Source organism: Meriones unguiculatus, chromosome 2 (assembly GCF_030254825.1).
Source record: "Meriones unguiculatus strain TT.TT164.6M chromosome 2, Bangor_MerUng_6.1, whole genome shotgun sequence".
NCBI lineage: Eukaryota > Metazoa > Chordata > Mammalia > Rodentia > Muridae > Meriones > Meriones unguiculatus.
Window position 1 is genome coordinate 151,809,030 of NC_083350.1, and position 16,829 is coordinate 151,825,858.

The following is a 16,829-nucleotide window of genomic DNA, read 5'->3' on the forward strand; positions in this document are numbered from 1 at the left end:
CTGGTTAGGGATCTGAAGATAATCTATGAAAGAGTTCTGGAAATGTCAGACGCCCTTATAATCACACTTCTCATAGTGAGATTCTATAGAAGATAGGGGGAGTTCCAGGGTGGAATCAGGGCCTACTGTGTGGTGGCAGTGCTACAGTGTACAAGATGCCCAGAGAGATAAGGATACTGTACTGTGCAAGTAGAAAGGAGTTTAAACTCAAGCGAGCTTCTTTTCATAGTTGCTGCTTCAGCCAGCAGTATATTCTATTCCTTAAACATGTTACCAAAGGAACATCAATGATTTCAACATTGTTAATTGTCCATGTCTCACCATCATAAGAGGAAAGGTAGTCCTAAAGGTGAACACCTCTGTTCTGTGGACAAAGGTCTTGGACTTCAATTCATTCATCTTCCCTTGCTACCTGACGGCAGATACGATTTGACAAGCTTATTCAAGCGTCTGCTGACATAATAGACTGTAAACTCTGAAACAATATAGACTCTTTCCTAGGTTGGTTTTGTCAGACATTTTGTCATAGTAGTAAGAAATGTAATTAATGTATTGAGTGTTTCTAATTTGGTTGATCTTATACTCTCCTTAACTTCCATTTCCCAGAAAAATCAGAATTTCTTCCTTTTTAACAACTGAGTTAAAACAAGTGTACAAATTCTTTTGTGCTATGCTGACCTGAAAAATTAAAAGTCCTCTATTATATTTTGAGTTCACAAAAACAAGAATCTGAAGCATTCTGGTGGGAAATCTTTTAAACCTGGTAAGGATAAGTTTTAAATACAAATAGTTTTCTAGGCTAACTGTGGCTCACAGGGGTACAACACATAGGGCTGCCATATAACCAGTCCTCAAGCACACACTACTTGGAACGCATTACTATGTCACAGTGCTACTGTTAAGCCCTTTATTATGGAGCAAATGTGTTTTCAGGGGACAAAAATAGCACTTCAAAGTTGGAAATACGATAACAAAAAAGGAGAACATGTTCTTGGGGGTCACTCTTCAAAACTAAAAAGATTCACCATGGAATACTACTCAACAATGAAAAACAAGGAAATCATGAAATTTGCAGGCAAATGGGTGGAACTAGAAAAGATGATCCTCAGTGAGGTAATACAGAAGCAGAAAAACATTTATATTAAACATACCAAAATCTAGTGTCCTAAAAAAGCTAAACAACATGGAGGACCCAAGAGAAGATGCCTAAATCTCATTCAGAAGGGCAAACAGGATAGACACAGAAAGCAGTAGAAGAGAGGGAACAGGACAGGAGCCTACCACAGATGTCCTCTAAAAGACTCCACCCAGTACAGAATTAAAAACAGATGCAGAAACTCACAACCAAACTTAGGATAGAACGCAGTTACTCTAATAAAAGAAGGAGGTGATAGAAGGACCCTGAAGGGACAGGAGCCCCAAAATGAGACCAACAAAACCAAAAATGCTTGGCCCAGGGGGACTGCAAAAAATCTGATGCATCAACAAAAGAGTATGCTTTAAGAGGACCTAGTCCACCTGCTCAGATGTAGTCCACAGTCAGGCCAGTCTCCATGTGGGTTTCCTAGTAAGGAGATCTGGGGCAGTCACTGCCATGAACTCAGTTGTCTGCCATTTGATCAACTCCCCCTGGCGAGGTGACCTTACTAGGGCACAGAGAAAAAGGACCCAGACAGTCCTGATGAGGCCTCATAGGCTTGAGTCAGAGAGTAGGGAAGGAGGACCTCCCCTATCAGAGGACAAGGGGAGACTGGGGGGAAGAGGGAAGGTGAGTAGAACAGGGAAGAGATGAGGGAGGGGGCTACAGCCATGATGCAAAGTGAACAAATTGTATATAATAATAATAATAATAGTGATAATAGATTTTCAAAATGATTCACAAGAGAATATCCACCCTGTCTATCTGATCACAAAGAAAATGACCTACACTGCATTAAGACAATAGACAAAGAATACTGTTAACACAGTCAAATGGTGGCTATGGCTTCAGGGGTTTGCTAATTATGATATATTTTTTTCATATTATAATGACCTACATTGTTTCCATACCATTTTATGGACAACTCTTTTTATTTCTTTTTTTTTAATTTATTTTTCTTATTAGTTACATTTTGTTAACTCTGTATCCCAGCTGTATCAGTCTCAGAAAAGACCCTGTGCCCAGATATATTTGGTCCTTGTGGAGCTCCTATTCTTTCCACATCATACTAACTCCCCTTCTTTCATACGATTCCCTGTACTCTGCCAAAGGTTTGGATATGAGTCTTAGTATCTGCTTTGAAACACTACTAGGCAGTCTTTAAGGTGCCTTCTGCAGTATACTCCTGTCATACATTCAAAGCACATCCGATTTGTCTTTTTAAATGAGGAATGATCATCTTACCCTGTGTCTGTTTTGTTGATTATCTTTTTTAGGTGTATAGATTTCATTATGTTTATCATATCTTACAGGTCTATATAAGTGAGTATATATACCGTGTTTGCCTTTCTCATTCTGGGATATTTCACTCAGAATGATCTTTTCTAGATCCCATCATTTGCCTACAAATTTCATGATTTCCTCCTTTTTGATTGCTGAGTAGTATTCCACTGTGTAAAAATACCACAATTTCTGTATCCATTCCTCCATTGATGGACATCTGGGTTGTTTCCAAGTTCTGGCTATTATAAATAAAGCTGCTATACACATGGTTGAGCAAATGTCCTTTTTGTGAACTTTAACAAATTTTGGGTATATACCTAGCAGTGGTATAGCTGGGTCTTGAGGAAGCACTATTCCCAATTGTCTGACAATGTGCCAGATTGACTTCCAAAGTGGTTGTACCAGTTTACATTCCCACCAACACTGGAGGAGGGTTCCCCTTTCACCACAACCTCTCCAGCATGTGTTGTCACTTGAGTTTTTCATCTTGACCATTCTGATGGGTGTAAGGTGAAATCTCAGGATCGTTTTGATTTGCATTTCCGTAATGGCTAATGAGGTTGAGCATTTCTTTAAGAGTTTCTCTGCCATTCGATATTCCTCTGTTGAGAATTCTCTGTTAAAATCTGTTCCCCATTTTTTAGTTGGATTACTTGGTTTGTAGCTTTTCAGCTTCTTTAGTTCTTTGTATATACTGGTTATTAGCCCTCTGTCAGATAAAGGGTTGGTGAAGATTCTTTCCCAATCTGTAGGCTGTCGTTTTGTTTTGATGACAGTGTCCTTTGCTTTACAGAAGCTTTTCAGTTTCATGAGGCCCCAATTATTGATTGTTCTCTTAGAGCTTGTGCTGTTGGTGTTCTGTGTTCTGTTCAGGAAATTGTCTCCTGTGCCAATGAGTTCTAGGCTGTTCCCCACTTTTTCTTCTTCTCCTTCTTTTGTTTTTGTTTTTGTTTTTGTTTTTTTTTTGAAGTCACTCAGTGACATTTATTGTAGAAAACTGATTAAGTAGCTTCTTGGTTAGTTTTACAACCACATGCACGGTTCCATTTCTCAGCACTGGGACCACATTTTGCTTGTGTGGGCTGCCACCATGTCTGTGAGTTCTGTACATCAATCCTCTTTCATCGCGAAGAACACTGATTCTTTACAGCCCTCTGTCACCTCTGGCTCTTCCAGTCTCTCTGCTTCCTCTTCCAAATATGTCACTGAACCTTGAGGTGAAAGAGTTGATGAAAATATCCCATTTTATTTATTTATTTTTTAATTTTATTTTTCTTTTTAGTTACATTTTGTTAACTCTCTGTCCCAGCTGTATCCTGCTCCCTCATTCCCCCCCCAACCCCACACTCCCTCCCTGGTCTCCTCCCTGCCCCTTTCCAAGTCCACTGATAGAGGAGGACCTCCTCCCCTTTCATTTGACCCTGTTTTATCAGCTATCTTCAGGGCTGGCTGCAAAGTCCTCTTCTGTGTCCTAACAGGACTGCTCCTCCCCTGGGGGGGTGGTCAAAGAGCCTGTCCTTGAGATCCTGTTAGAAATAGTCCTTGTTCCCCTTACTTAGGAAAACTACTTGGTTACTGAGCTACCACGGGCCACATCCGAGCAGAAGGAGAAAACTTCCTGAACAGAACACCAACAGCACAGGCTCTAAGAGCAACACTCAATAAATGTGACCTCATGAAACTGAAAAGCTTCTGTAAAGCAAAAGACACTGTCATCAAAACAAAACAACAGCCTACAGATTGGGAAAGAATCTTCACCAACCCTTTATCTGACAGAGGGCTAATATCCAGTATATATAAAGAACTAAAGAAGCAGAAAAGCAACAAACCAACTAATCCCATTAAAAAATGGGGAACGGAGCTAAACAGAGAATTCTCGAAAGAGGAACATCGAATGGCAGAGAAATTCTTAAAGAAATGCTCAACCTCATTAGCCATTAGGGAAATGTAAATCAAAACGACCCTGAGATTTCACCTTACATCCATCAGAATGGCCAAGATGAAAATCTCAAGTGATAACACATGCTGGAGAGGTTGTGGAGAAAGGGGAACCTTCCTCCATTGCTGGTGGGAATGTAAACTGGTACAACCACTTTGGAAGTCAATCTGGCGCTTTCCCACTTTTTCTTCTAACAGATTTAGAGAATCTGGTTTTATGTTGGGGTCTTTGATCCACTTGGATTTTAGTTTTGTGCTGGGTGATAAATATGGATCTATTTTCATTTTTCTGCATGTAAACATCCAGTTGGACCAGCACCATTTGTTGTAGATGCTGTCTTTTTTCCATTGAATGGTTTTGGCTTCTTTGGACAAGTCTTTTTCAATCAATGTCTAAATAGAGGATCAGACTTTATGTCATATTAACATAGTTTTGAACAAATTATATGGTTTTTCCTAAACAAGTATTTGACTGTGACAACCTTATACCAAAGTCATATCACACCATCTACCCTAATGACTCATCATTCTAACATCAATGAATTGACAAATTTACCACTCTGTTGACACTAACATTAATTTTACTGAATGCACATGGTTGGAGAGATAAACAGGTCCCATATGCCCATAAAAATTAGAAAATATTTTGGCAAATGACCTGGGTGCCACACTTCCAAAGCACAAATTGTACTGCTACATTTTCTGTCACTCAGAACAAAGCAACACATCTCTTTGAGTTCTGAAGATCACATGTTCTACACTTCGTACCAATTTACTGAGAGCAGAAACATCTGGAGGGTTTCATTTGCATCTAGAATACATGGTGTTATAATGCATGCCTCTGCAGTGGGGCTGAACATATTGCAGATACCATATGGATTTAGTATCCCTCAGTCTTTAATAATAGAATGTCAACAGTGTTTTAAGGAAAGGTCTTTCTACCTGGAACAGCTAATTGAACGCCATTAGAAAAATACCACCAGCACCTTTGAGAAGTAGTGCTAGACATGGACATCATCATCATCAAATGAAACTGTTTAACTGTAAAGTCAGAGCTTCTCAGAGTTCCTTAACTAAAAGATTTCAACCTTTTGACATTGCTTACAATCATTTCTGATGATGGAGTACAGCAGCCTTGTCTTTCACACTCACTAGAACTCAGCATCTGGTATAGTTTCAAGAAGCATAATATTTAATGAAAATTTTTGAATGGTGCTTTTATAAACACTCTTCAGAGAAAATAATGTCCATATAATAGAAATGATTGATCCAGTCCATTCGTTTTCTGTGTGTCCACAATGTGCTCTGGCTTAAGGTGGTCCCTCCACAGATTCACATTCGATACTGCATTGATGGCTGGAGATAACAGAATTTTTCTCCAAAGATAACATCTAAAATACCAGCTACAGAGCTGATACTGTATGATCTTATTAAGCTTATTACTTGTGAATGATTCTTCCTCTTCCAACTACATCTAAATGTTGTTCACTTAAAGTTTTATTGAAATCTTGGAATATTTTTTGTCCAAGTTGACCTTCTGTTTATGTTTTAACAACACTTAACAAATCATTAGCTTGTAGTCATTATATACCAAGGCCATTTACCAATTTGAAAAGGTAGAAATAGGTCTTGGGAGCCAAGATGGCGACTAGCACACACAGTTTCTGAGTGGTGGGATACCTGATCTTCTGAGTTGGAGAATGGAAGGACCTCCAACCCAGGAAAACCACAGCGAGGCTTTCTGAACACCAGGGAACATCGCAGGAGGTGAAAACATTGGCCTCCGGGTCACCCGGAGACTTGCTTGAGGAAGGAAAGAAAAGATCCTTTGTTCTTGAGGCACTCCCTTCCCCCAGACCTCCTTCCTCCTCTGCACAGAGGCACAGCAGACTCATCTTTCTCAGCCCAGACCTAACTGCCTGGGGTATACAGCCACCTCTGAGATGGAGCCCCAAGCACTTTAGCGGCAGACAAAAGCCAGCAGTACATGCCCCGGAATCCCAGATTCACGCAGCGGCTGCACCATCCTCCCAGGACGCGAATCTGCTAGACACCATACTAGCTCCACAAGATCGCCATCACTGACAGTACAGCCCGCCCAATCCCACAGTGACAGAGAATACGCTATATACTCACCAAAACCAGGCAGAAACGTCATACAACTTGGACACACCAGGCGCTGGGCCTCCCAAGCTTGGAGAGCACAACAAAGAGATCCCAGGACTTCCCAGAAAGCATTGGGACTAGCAACCCAGTCTCCAGTTACAGCAGGACGTGGCAGCAGAGCAGCACTGAACTGGCGGAGCACCACAGCCCTCCAGTTTAAGACTAACCAGGGCCAAACCAGAGAACAGAGAGCCTGGTTACCCCATCCCTGCTGAAGTGACCACCGTGAAATCTCCAGCTGCAGCAAGACCTCAGAACCTGGCAGTGACAGCAGCACAGAACTGGCGGAACACATCAAAGAAGCAGGGCCAAACCAGAGAGCAGAGAGCCCTGGATAGCAAGATCTCTGCCAAGAGACCTGCCTGTAAGTGAGTGCACCCTTAAGAATCTGCAGTTCCCCAGATCCTGGGTCCTTCTAAATCAGAAGCCAGGCATCGAACCCCCCTCCCACCCACATACCCACTTTGGGAAACAGAGGGGCACTAGGGACATTGAAGTTCCTGCTCTTTGGGCCTGATTGAGGAGTTAAGCCAGTTAATGCCAGAAATTGCACTGCGATCATCATTAGCGCCTGCGACATATACAGTGCAGAGCCCCTCCCACACACTCAAGGGTTCAACATTAGCCATCACTCTGTCCCTCGAGAAACTCATCCACGCACACTTACACACACAGACACACGCGTGCGCGCGCACACGCTTGCATTTGCCCCGTTTGCGCCTGAGTACTTTCCTCCCACAGGTACAGCTAGTCCTCAGCACTCGCTGAGAGTGCTCAGCTTCCTGAAGAACTCTCCAGATACCAGAGAGAGACAGCACCAGTCTGATCTGCAGAATCCAAAAACAAACAGGGAAGGTTTCAGATAAGCCAATGGCCAGAGGTAGGCGAAAGAACACTTCCAACATACATCAGGACATCATGACTTCACCAGCAAACCCCAAAATCGATGGATACACCAATTCAGCAGAAGCACAGGAAAATGATTTTAAAGCCATGCTTGCCCAATTATTTGAGGCTCATAAGGAGGAAATGAACAAGTCTTTCAAAGAGATGGCCAGTCAATTGCAGGCAAAGAAAGAAGAAATAGACAATATCCTTAAAGAAACACAGGCAAACATAGCCTAACAAATAGATACACAAGTAGAGGAAAAATTAGTGGCATATAAGAAGGAAATGAAAAAAGAAATAGAGGCCATCATAGAGAGACAGAAATCCAAATTCAAACACATGAAAGAAATGGTGCAAGGCATGAAAACAGAATTAGAATCAATAAAGAAAACACAAAATGAGAAAACCCTTGAGCTGGAGAACTTGGAGAAAAGATCAAGAACCACAAAAGTAAGCATCACCAACAGAATACAAGAGATGGAAGAGAGAATCTCTGGAGCTAAAGACACACTTGCAGAAATTCACCCCAAAAATTCAACCAGAGAACTCCTTCAGCTGATAAACACCTTCAGCAAAGTGGCAGGATACAAAATCAACTCAAATAAATCAGAAGCCCTCCTATATAACAAAGACAAAAAGGCTGAGAAAGAAATTAGGGAAACAACACCCTTCACAATAGCCACTAATAACATAAAGTACCTTGGGGTGAATCTAACCAAGCAAGTGAAAGACCTGTTTGAGAAAAACTTCAAGTCTCTGAAGAAAGAAATCGAAGAAGATATCAGAAGATGGAAAGATCTCCCATGCTCATGGATTGGTAGGATTAACATTGTGAAAATGGCCATACTGCCAAAAGCAATCTACAGATTCAATGCAATTCCCATCAAAATACCAACTCAATTCTTTACAGACCTTGAAAAAAAGATTCTCAGCTTCATATGGAGAAACAAAAAACCCAGAATCTCCAAAACGATCCTGTACAACAACAGATCATCTGGAGGTATCTCCATTCCTGATCTCAAGCTGTACTACAGGGCAACAGTAATAAAAACTGCATGGTATTGGCATAGAAACAGAAAGGAGGATCAATGGAACCGCATAGAAGACCCAGAAATAAATCCACACACCTATGAATACTCAATATTCGACAAAGAAGCCAATTCCATTCAATGGAAAAAAGACAGCATCTTCAACAAATGGTGCTGGACCAACTGGATGTCTACATGCAGAAAAATGAAAATAGATCCATATTTATCACCCTGCACAAAACTAAAGTCAAAGTGGATCAAGGACCTCAAAATAAAACCAGATACCCTAAATCAATTGGGAAAAAAAAACTGGGGAACAGCCTAGAACTCATTGGCACAGGAGACAACTTCCTGAACAGAACACCAACAGCACAGGCTCTAAGAGCAACAATCAATAAATGGGACCTCATGAAACTGAAAAGTTTCTGTAAAGCAAAGGATACCGTCATCAAAACAAAACGACTGCCCAAAGAACTAAAGAAGCTGAAAAGCAGCAAACCAAGTAATCCAATTAAAAAATGGGGAACAGAGCTAAACAGAGAATTCTCGACAGAGGAATATCAAATGGCAGAAAAGCACTTAAAGAAATGCTCATCCTCATTAGCCATCAGGGAAATGCAAATCAAAACGACCCTGAGATTTCACCTTACACCCATCAGAATGGCCAAGATGAAAAACTCAAGCGATAACACATGCTGGAGAGGTTGTGGAGAAAGGGGAACCCTCCTCCACTGCTGGTGGGAATGTAAACTGGTACAACCACTCTGGAAAGCTATCTGGCGCTTCCTAAGACAAATAGGAATAGTGCTTCCTCCAGACCGAGCTATACCACTGCTCTGTATATACCCAAAGTTTGTTAAAGTACACAAAAAGGACACTTGCTCAACCATGTTTATAGCAGCTCTATTTGTAATAGCCAGAACCTGGAAACAACCCAGATGTCCATCAATGGTGGAATGGGTACAGAAATTGTGGTATTTTTATACAATGGAATACTACTCAGCAATCAAAAAGGAGGAAATCATGAAATTTGCAGGGAAATGGTGGGATCTAGAAAAGATCATTCTGAGTGAAATATCCCAGAAGGAGAAAGACAAACATGGGATATACTCACTTATATAGACCTATAAGATATGATAAACATAATGAAATCTATACACCTAAAAAAGATAATCAATTGAGCGGACATGGGGTAAGATGATCAATCCTCGTTTAGAAAGACAGATGGGATGTGCATTGAACGTATGACAGGAGTCTACTGAGCGCATCTGAAAGACTCTAACTAGCAGTGTTTTCAAAGCAAAGACTCATGACCAAACCTTTGGCAGAGTACAGGGAATCATAAGAAAGAAGGGGAGATAGTCTGATGGGGAAAGGATAGGAGCTCCACAAGGACCAAATATATCTGGGCACAGGGTCTTTTCTGAGACTGATATTCAACCAAGGACTATGTATGGATATAACCTAGAACCTCCACTCAGATGTAGCCTGTGGTAGCTCAGTAACCAATTGGTTTCCCAAAGTGAGGGGAACAGGGACTATTTCTAACAGGAACTCAATGACTGGCTCTTTGGTCTCCCCACCCCCGAAGGGAGGAGCAGTCCTGTTAGGCCACAGAGGAGGGCTTTGCAGCCAGTCCTGAAGATACCTGATAAAACAGGATCAGATGAATGGGGAGGAGGTCCCCCCTATCAGTGGACTTGGAAAGGGGCACGGTGGAGATGAGGGAGGGAGGGAGGGACTGGGAGGGAATGAGGGATCAGGACACGGCTGGGATACAGAGTTAATAAAATGTAAAAAACAAAAAAAAAAGAAAAAAGAAAAGGTAGAAATAGCTTAGAAATGGAAAAAAGATAACAATGTGAACACTTAAAAATTTTTGAATATTTTTTTCCTTTTCAGTTTTTATATGTTTTAAAATTTATTTTTAACATATGAAGTATAGGATTTCATGAAGTATCGCAATATTTTTTTGTTAATTGTCCTCCCCTCCCATCAGTGTGTTTCCTATCTGCTCCCCTTACAAGGTCACCTTTCCTTGCTGTTCTTTTCTTTTTAAGTTTTATCTTTTTTTTTCTTTTTTAAATTTTTTTAATTTTTTTATATTAATTACCATTTATTCACTTTGTATCCCAGCTGTAGCCTCTTCTTCATTCCCTCCCCATCTCACCCTCCCTCATCTCCTCCTATGCCCCTCCCAAAGTCCACTGATAGGTGAGGTCTTCCTCCCTTTCCATCTGACCCTAGTCAATCAGGTTTCACCAGGACTGGTTGCACTGTCTTCTTCTGTGGCCTGGTATGGCTGCTCCCCCCTCAGGGGGAGGTGATCAAAGAGCCAGCTACTGAGTTCATGTCAGAGACAGCTCCTGTTCCCCTTACTAGGGTACTCACTTGGATAATGAGCTGCCACGGACTACATCTGAGCAGGGGTTTTGGTTATCTCCATGTATAGTCCTTGGTTGGAGTATCAGTTTCATAAAAGGCCCCTGTGCCCAGGTTTTGGGTTCTGTTGCTCTCCTTATGGAGCTCCTGTCCCCTCCAGGTCTTACTATCTACCCCTTCTTTCATAAGATTCCCTGAACTCTGCCCAAACAAGACAGGAGCCTACCACAGAGGGCCTTTGAACGACTCTACCCAGTAGTGTATCAAAGCAGATGCTGAGACTCATTTTGGATATCTTTACACATTAAGTGCTACATCTATATAACTCCAGATCCTCCAATTCCTTCCATGACTCCCTCCTAAGTTCATGACATTTTCTTCAATTATTGTGTCAAAGAGAAATTTTTCAAACAAACAAGCTTGTACAATTTTGTTTTTAATTAAGAAATGAGTGAGTGCTATTATTAAATTTGTGTATTTGTCATTTTAAGTAATGTATATAAAATAAAATTTATATATTAGAATTTATAATTGTCACATTATAAAGGTGACAATTTTAGAATAGTAAATAAGGACAGATATACAAAGCTATTGATGTTTTCTTTGTTTCTCCTTGTTGCTATTTCTAATGACCTCTTAATCATTTGAACACAAAAATAACTTCTAATTATCCACAGGAAATATGATAGCTGTAGTCATAAATAAGTTATTGTGTATTACAAATACATCATATTTTGAAAATATTCTCATTGCAGGAAAATGCTTAAGATTATTAAAATATTTAATTATATGATATGTGATATAAGCATAATATATTTATATTACATTATTCTAATCTAACAATGTATTGAGGTAATTGTATATAATAAATATACTTTATATAAATATGTGCCTTATGGTCAGGCAGATTTCCTTTATTTGATGAGTGATTTTGAAGACATTTCTTCTCTTATATGTAATTTACTCTGTTTTCTTCTGGTTATTGTAATAGTAATAGTCTACTGTGTACAAATATGCACATTGTTTCTTCTTATTTTTAACTTTTTAATATATTATATGCAAGTTAATATTTTTCATTTTCACTTTTTAAATTATTATTATTAATTACAATTTAATCACTTGTATCCGGGATGTAGCCCCCATATTCACCTCCTCCCAGTCCCACCCTCTCTCCCACTTTCCCCTCTGTGTCCCTTCCCTAGTTAACTCACTGCTCAACAACAGCTTGGTCAGGGAAGAAACAAAAAAAAAGAAATGAAAGACTTCACAGAATTCAATGAAAATGAAGGTACAACTTGCCCAAACTTTTGTGACAAAATGAAAGCAGTGCTAAGAGGAAAGTTCATAACAATAAGTGTGTCCAGAAAGAAATACGAGACATCTCATGCAAGGGCACACAATTAAATATTTTACATAAAATTTAAAATGCTATCATTTCAAGGAAATGGAAAATATTTGTGAAGATTCACTCTCCATTTACCTTGATTTAAACAAATTGCAAACCATATTGAAATATATAATGTACTCATAAACATGAACAACTATCAAATGAGTTAAGAAGTCATTTGTAAAGAGTTCAGTCTATGAAGTTTGATTCATATGTTTCATTATGCTGCTGTTTTTTTCCTGGTTATTATGTAATGCTCCACTGTGTACAAATATACAAGTTGTTTCTTATTTTATTTCTTTTTCTTTCTTTGGTTGGATTTTGATTTTTTTTCTTTCTTTTTTGTAATAAAACTTTCCATAATACATTCTGATCATAGTTTTCCTGCCTAATCTTCTCCTCACTTCTTCTTCCACCCAATTCCATGCAATAGTTCTCTTTTGCTTTAGAAAACAAACTTGCATGCATGCCCCTCCCCAAGTCCACGGATAGGGGAGGTCCTCCTCTCCTTCTTTCTGATCTTAGTCTATCAGATCTCATCAGGAGTGGCAGAAGGGGGTGGGGGGGGACCGGAAGGGGAAAAGGGAGGGGCTTATGGGGAGATACAAAATGAATAAAGTGTAATTAATAAAAGTTAAATAAAAAAATAGAAATGAAAAAAATAAGAAAGAAAACAAAACCGGCAAATAAAAACCAAGCAAAACAAAACAAGAACCAAACCAAACCACAGAAGATCAGTAAGACAGAAAATGCTCAAAGTAATATGAATCAAAACAAATCAAAACTAAGCAAACAAAAAACCTAGCAAAATATACTATTGTAGTTTTTTTTTAATATTTTTTATTTGGGGGGCTTCTTATTTTTGCTAATTGTGAATAAAGACAGCATCAATATTTGTATAAAAATATATTATAATTAATTTAATATAAATTAAATACTTCAGTAATCAACATTATTTAAATATTTACTTCTGCAAAGCACCTATGGTGTATCACACTAGTGTATATATATATATATATATATATATATATATATATACATGTATATATATATATATATACACTATATATATACTATTCTAATATATATATTTTTTTTTCTCATTCTTTCAGTAATAAAAATTTGGTCTAAGTTGAATGCCTTCTAAACAACAGTCAGTGTATAAAATTATGATAGTTTATTGCACCCAGAGTTTACAGCTACATTTTGTGCCAGCATTGTTTATTTTGACAATATCAACAAAGCATTTCTACATATTTTAACTCTTGTAGCTAGCAAATATGCCTGTCTAATCTAAGACAATTACTTGCAGAAACGATGCCGTAGAGCATATATGAAACAGATTTTTCTTGTAAAGATGATTTTCTACAGGGTGTTTTAGAGGAAGAGAAAAAAAAACTTTCAGAACTTCCTTTCTATGGTCTTGTGGTTATCCAACAATAGCTAATGTTGAAAATGTCTCTTCAGATAGAAGGCATAGATTAGTTTTATTATAGTTACTGGAAGTTTAGGAAAATGATCCAGAATTTTATTAAATGGAGCACATTAGAAACATACAAAAAGAAGACATTTTTAATAAATATTTTATTTCATATAATACTCAAAATCTATGCCCACACGGCTTATACCACATGGGTACACTCATTTCATTTATATTGTGTTTGGTATACACTTAACAGACATAAACAGAGATCTGAAATTACCATTAGCATTTTCATTTGAAGAACATGTGTGACATTATTACTCTTTTTTTTTCTGCTTTAAATGTTAATTATTTCCCTATAATAAAAATAGAGATTTTTCAGTAAATTCAAATTGTACTTTTAGTTTTCTCTAAAATATCCTTGAAATGACTTTTTTACTAGTATGTATACTTTAATTTTGCAATAATATTTTATTTCTTTAATATCTTCAATATTATTTAACTTCCATCAAGTGTCTGTGTTTTTTGTTGTTGTTGTTGTTATTTGTATGTCTGTTTTAATGATTACCATGAGACAAATAAATGGTGTGCCCTCCTACCATTTCCTTTCAGGTTTTAAGAACTACCAACATGGTATGAACTAAAATATCTGCCAGAAGTTTATTTGTATTACAGTGTTCTAACATTTCAAGACTTATTCATGTAAATTTGAAATTTAAGTTGATAGTTATCAGTTGCTAGAATGCCAAATACAGTTCAGTATGCTAATCTTTTTCATTTGTGTAAATTTAACACTTATGGTTCTAGCTCTTGCTATCTTGATGATAGATAACAAAGATATAGTTATGTTGATATTTATAAAGTACATAAAAGAGAAGTAAATTTATAATAAATATTAAGGCAATTGAATATGAATATTCTCTAAATGGCTTTAGTCTTCACAATTCTCATTGGATTGTTCTATATGTAAAAAGAACTTAGCACTGACCTGATCAGAGATTATTTTTATAAATAAAATATTTAATTTTTTATTAATCATTGCCATTATAGAAGTTCAATTCAAGATGGCATTTTATTTAGTTATTAAAAATTATAATACTCTTTAAATGTTTAAAATTGTGTTCAGTTTCTCAGATTAAATTTTAGTTTTGTTCTGATACTGAAGAATCAGCAAAAGGTTTTATACATGCTAGCTAGAATGTCCCACTGAGGTACATTCTAACACTCTTTAGCATTTCATTTTTTCTTTTTGAGATTTTACTTTAATTAGAACATTTCTTCTTTCCATTTCTTCCCTCCAAGTTCATACTCTCTCCCTCCATTAAGTTCATGGCTTCTTTTTACTAATGATTAACGCATATTTGTATTTGTACATACATGCATATTTCTAACTAGAAGATTTTGAGTCCATATAATGTTACTTGTACATATGTTTGATCAAGATTGATCATTTGGCACTTAACAGCCAGTTGATGTGCCTTTTTCTGTAAGGACACCTTTCTTTCTCTCCTCCCAGTCCCACCCTCATGCTCCCTTTTCCACTCCCCCCACCCCCACCCCCCTGCCCCTTGCAGCCTTCTTCCAGCTAAAGGGCAGCCTTCAAGGTCTATTAACCCACCCTGGCACAAGGCTCAGCAGGACTAAAAACATTATCTCCCACTGAGGTCAGACAAGGAAGCTCAGTTAGAGAAAAGGCTCCAAAGGCAAGCAACGAAGTCAGAAATAGTCTATGCTCCAATTGTTAGGTAATCCACAAGTTGAACAATCTGCACATTTACTACATATGTGTATGGGGTCTAGGTCCAGCTTGTGCATACTGTTTGTTTGGTGGTTCAGTCTATGTGAGCCCTAACGGGCCCAGGTTAGTTTACTTTGTAGGTCTTCCTGTGGTGTTCTTGACCCCTCAGACATCCTCTATCCTTCCTCCCATTCTTCAGCGAAACTTCCATAACTAGGCATATTGTTTGGCTGTGGGTCTCTGCATCTATGTCCATCAGCTGCTGGATGAAGTCTCTCAGAAGACAATTACACTAGGTTCCTGTCTGCAAGTAGAACAGAGTATGATTAATAGTGTTAACGGCTGTCGCTCTCCTATGGGACAGGTTTCAAGTTCAGCCAGATGTTGGTTTTCCATTCTCTCAATCTAAGCTCCAGATTTATCTCTACACTTCTTGTAGGTGAGACAAACTTGGGGCCAAAGGGTTTTATGGGGGGTTGATGTCCCCCTCATTTACCTCACTACAGGAGGTGGAGACTTCAGCCTCCATATCCCCACTCTCAGCTAGTGTCACCCAGATAGACTCCTGAGAACCTCCCCTTCCCCAGAGATGCCCTCTGTGACAATTTACATTCTCTTTCCCAGTCCTGCACCCCTGCTTTTCTGACATATGATCCCCACCCCTGTTGACCTCCTCACCCCCTCTCCCAGCCATTCCCCTCTTCCATCTACTTCAGATTTGCATTTTATTTCTCCATCTGAGTGAGATTCAAGCACCCTCCCTTGAGCCCTCCATGGATTTGGGGGGTCAGTAGATGGAACTGAAGATAATAATTTCAAGTATTTAAAGAAAAAAAAAATTGAAGATGATATCAGAAGATGGAAATATCTCCCATGTCCATGGATTGGTATTTTCAACATAGTGAAAATGCACATCTTACTAAAAGCAATCTACTTATTCAATGCAACTCCAATCAAAATTCTAACTCAATTCTTGCAGACTGTCAAAGAGAAATCCTCAAATTCATACTGAAAAATTAAAAACAAAAACAAAAACAGAATAGCTAAAACTATTCTGTATAATTTCTGGAGGAATCACCATTCCTGATTTCAAGCTGTAATGCAGAGCAATGGTTAATAAAAAACTCATGGTATTGACATAAAAACAGAGAGGTTGATCCGTGGAATAGAATCAAAGATCCAGAAGTAAACCCACACACTAATGGGCACAAAGAAACCAAAATGCATACAATAAAAAAATAAGACAAAAACAAACAAACAAACAAAAAAAGCAAGCATTCTCAACAAATGGTCCTGGTCTAACTGGATATCTGCCATCATTAGATCAGCGATCTAATAGTCAAGCTACTTTGGTGTGTAGGAAATCATGTGTGGAGCAGAGTATGCCTATGTCTGAGCTCCTTAAAATCAAGGAAGGAAAAATCTGGAGAGGAATAAACTGAAGTAATGAAAGTGAT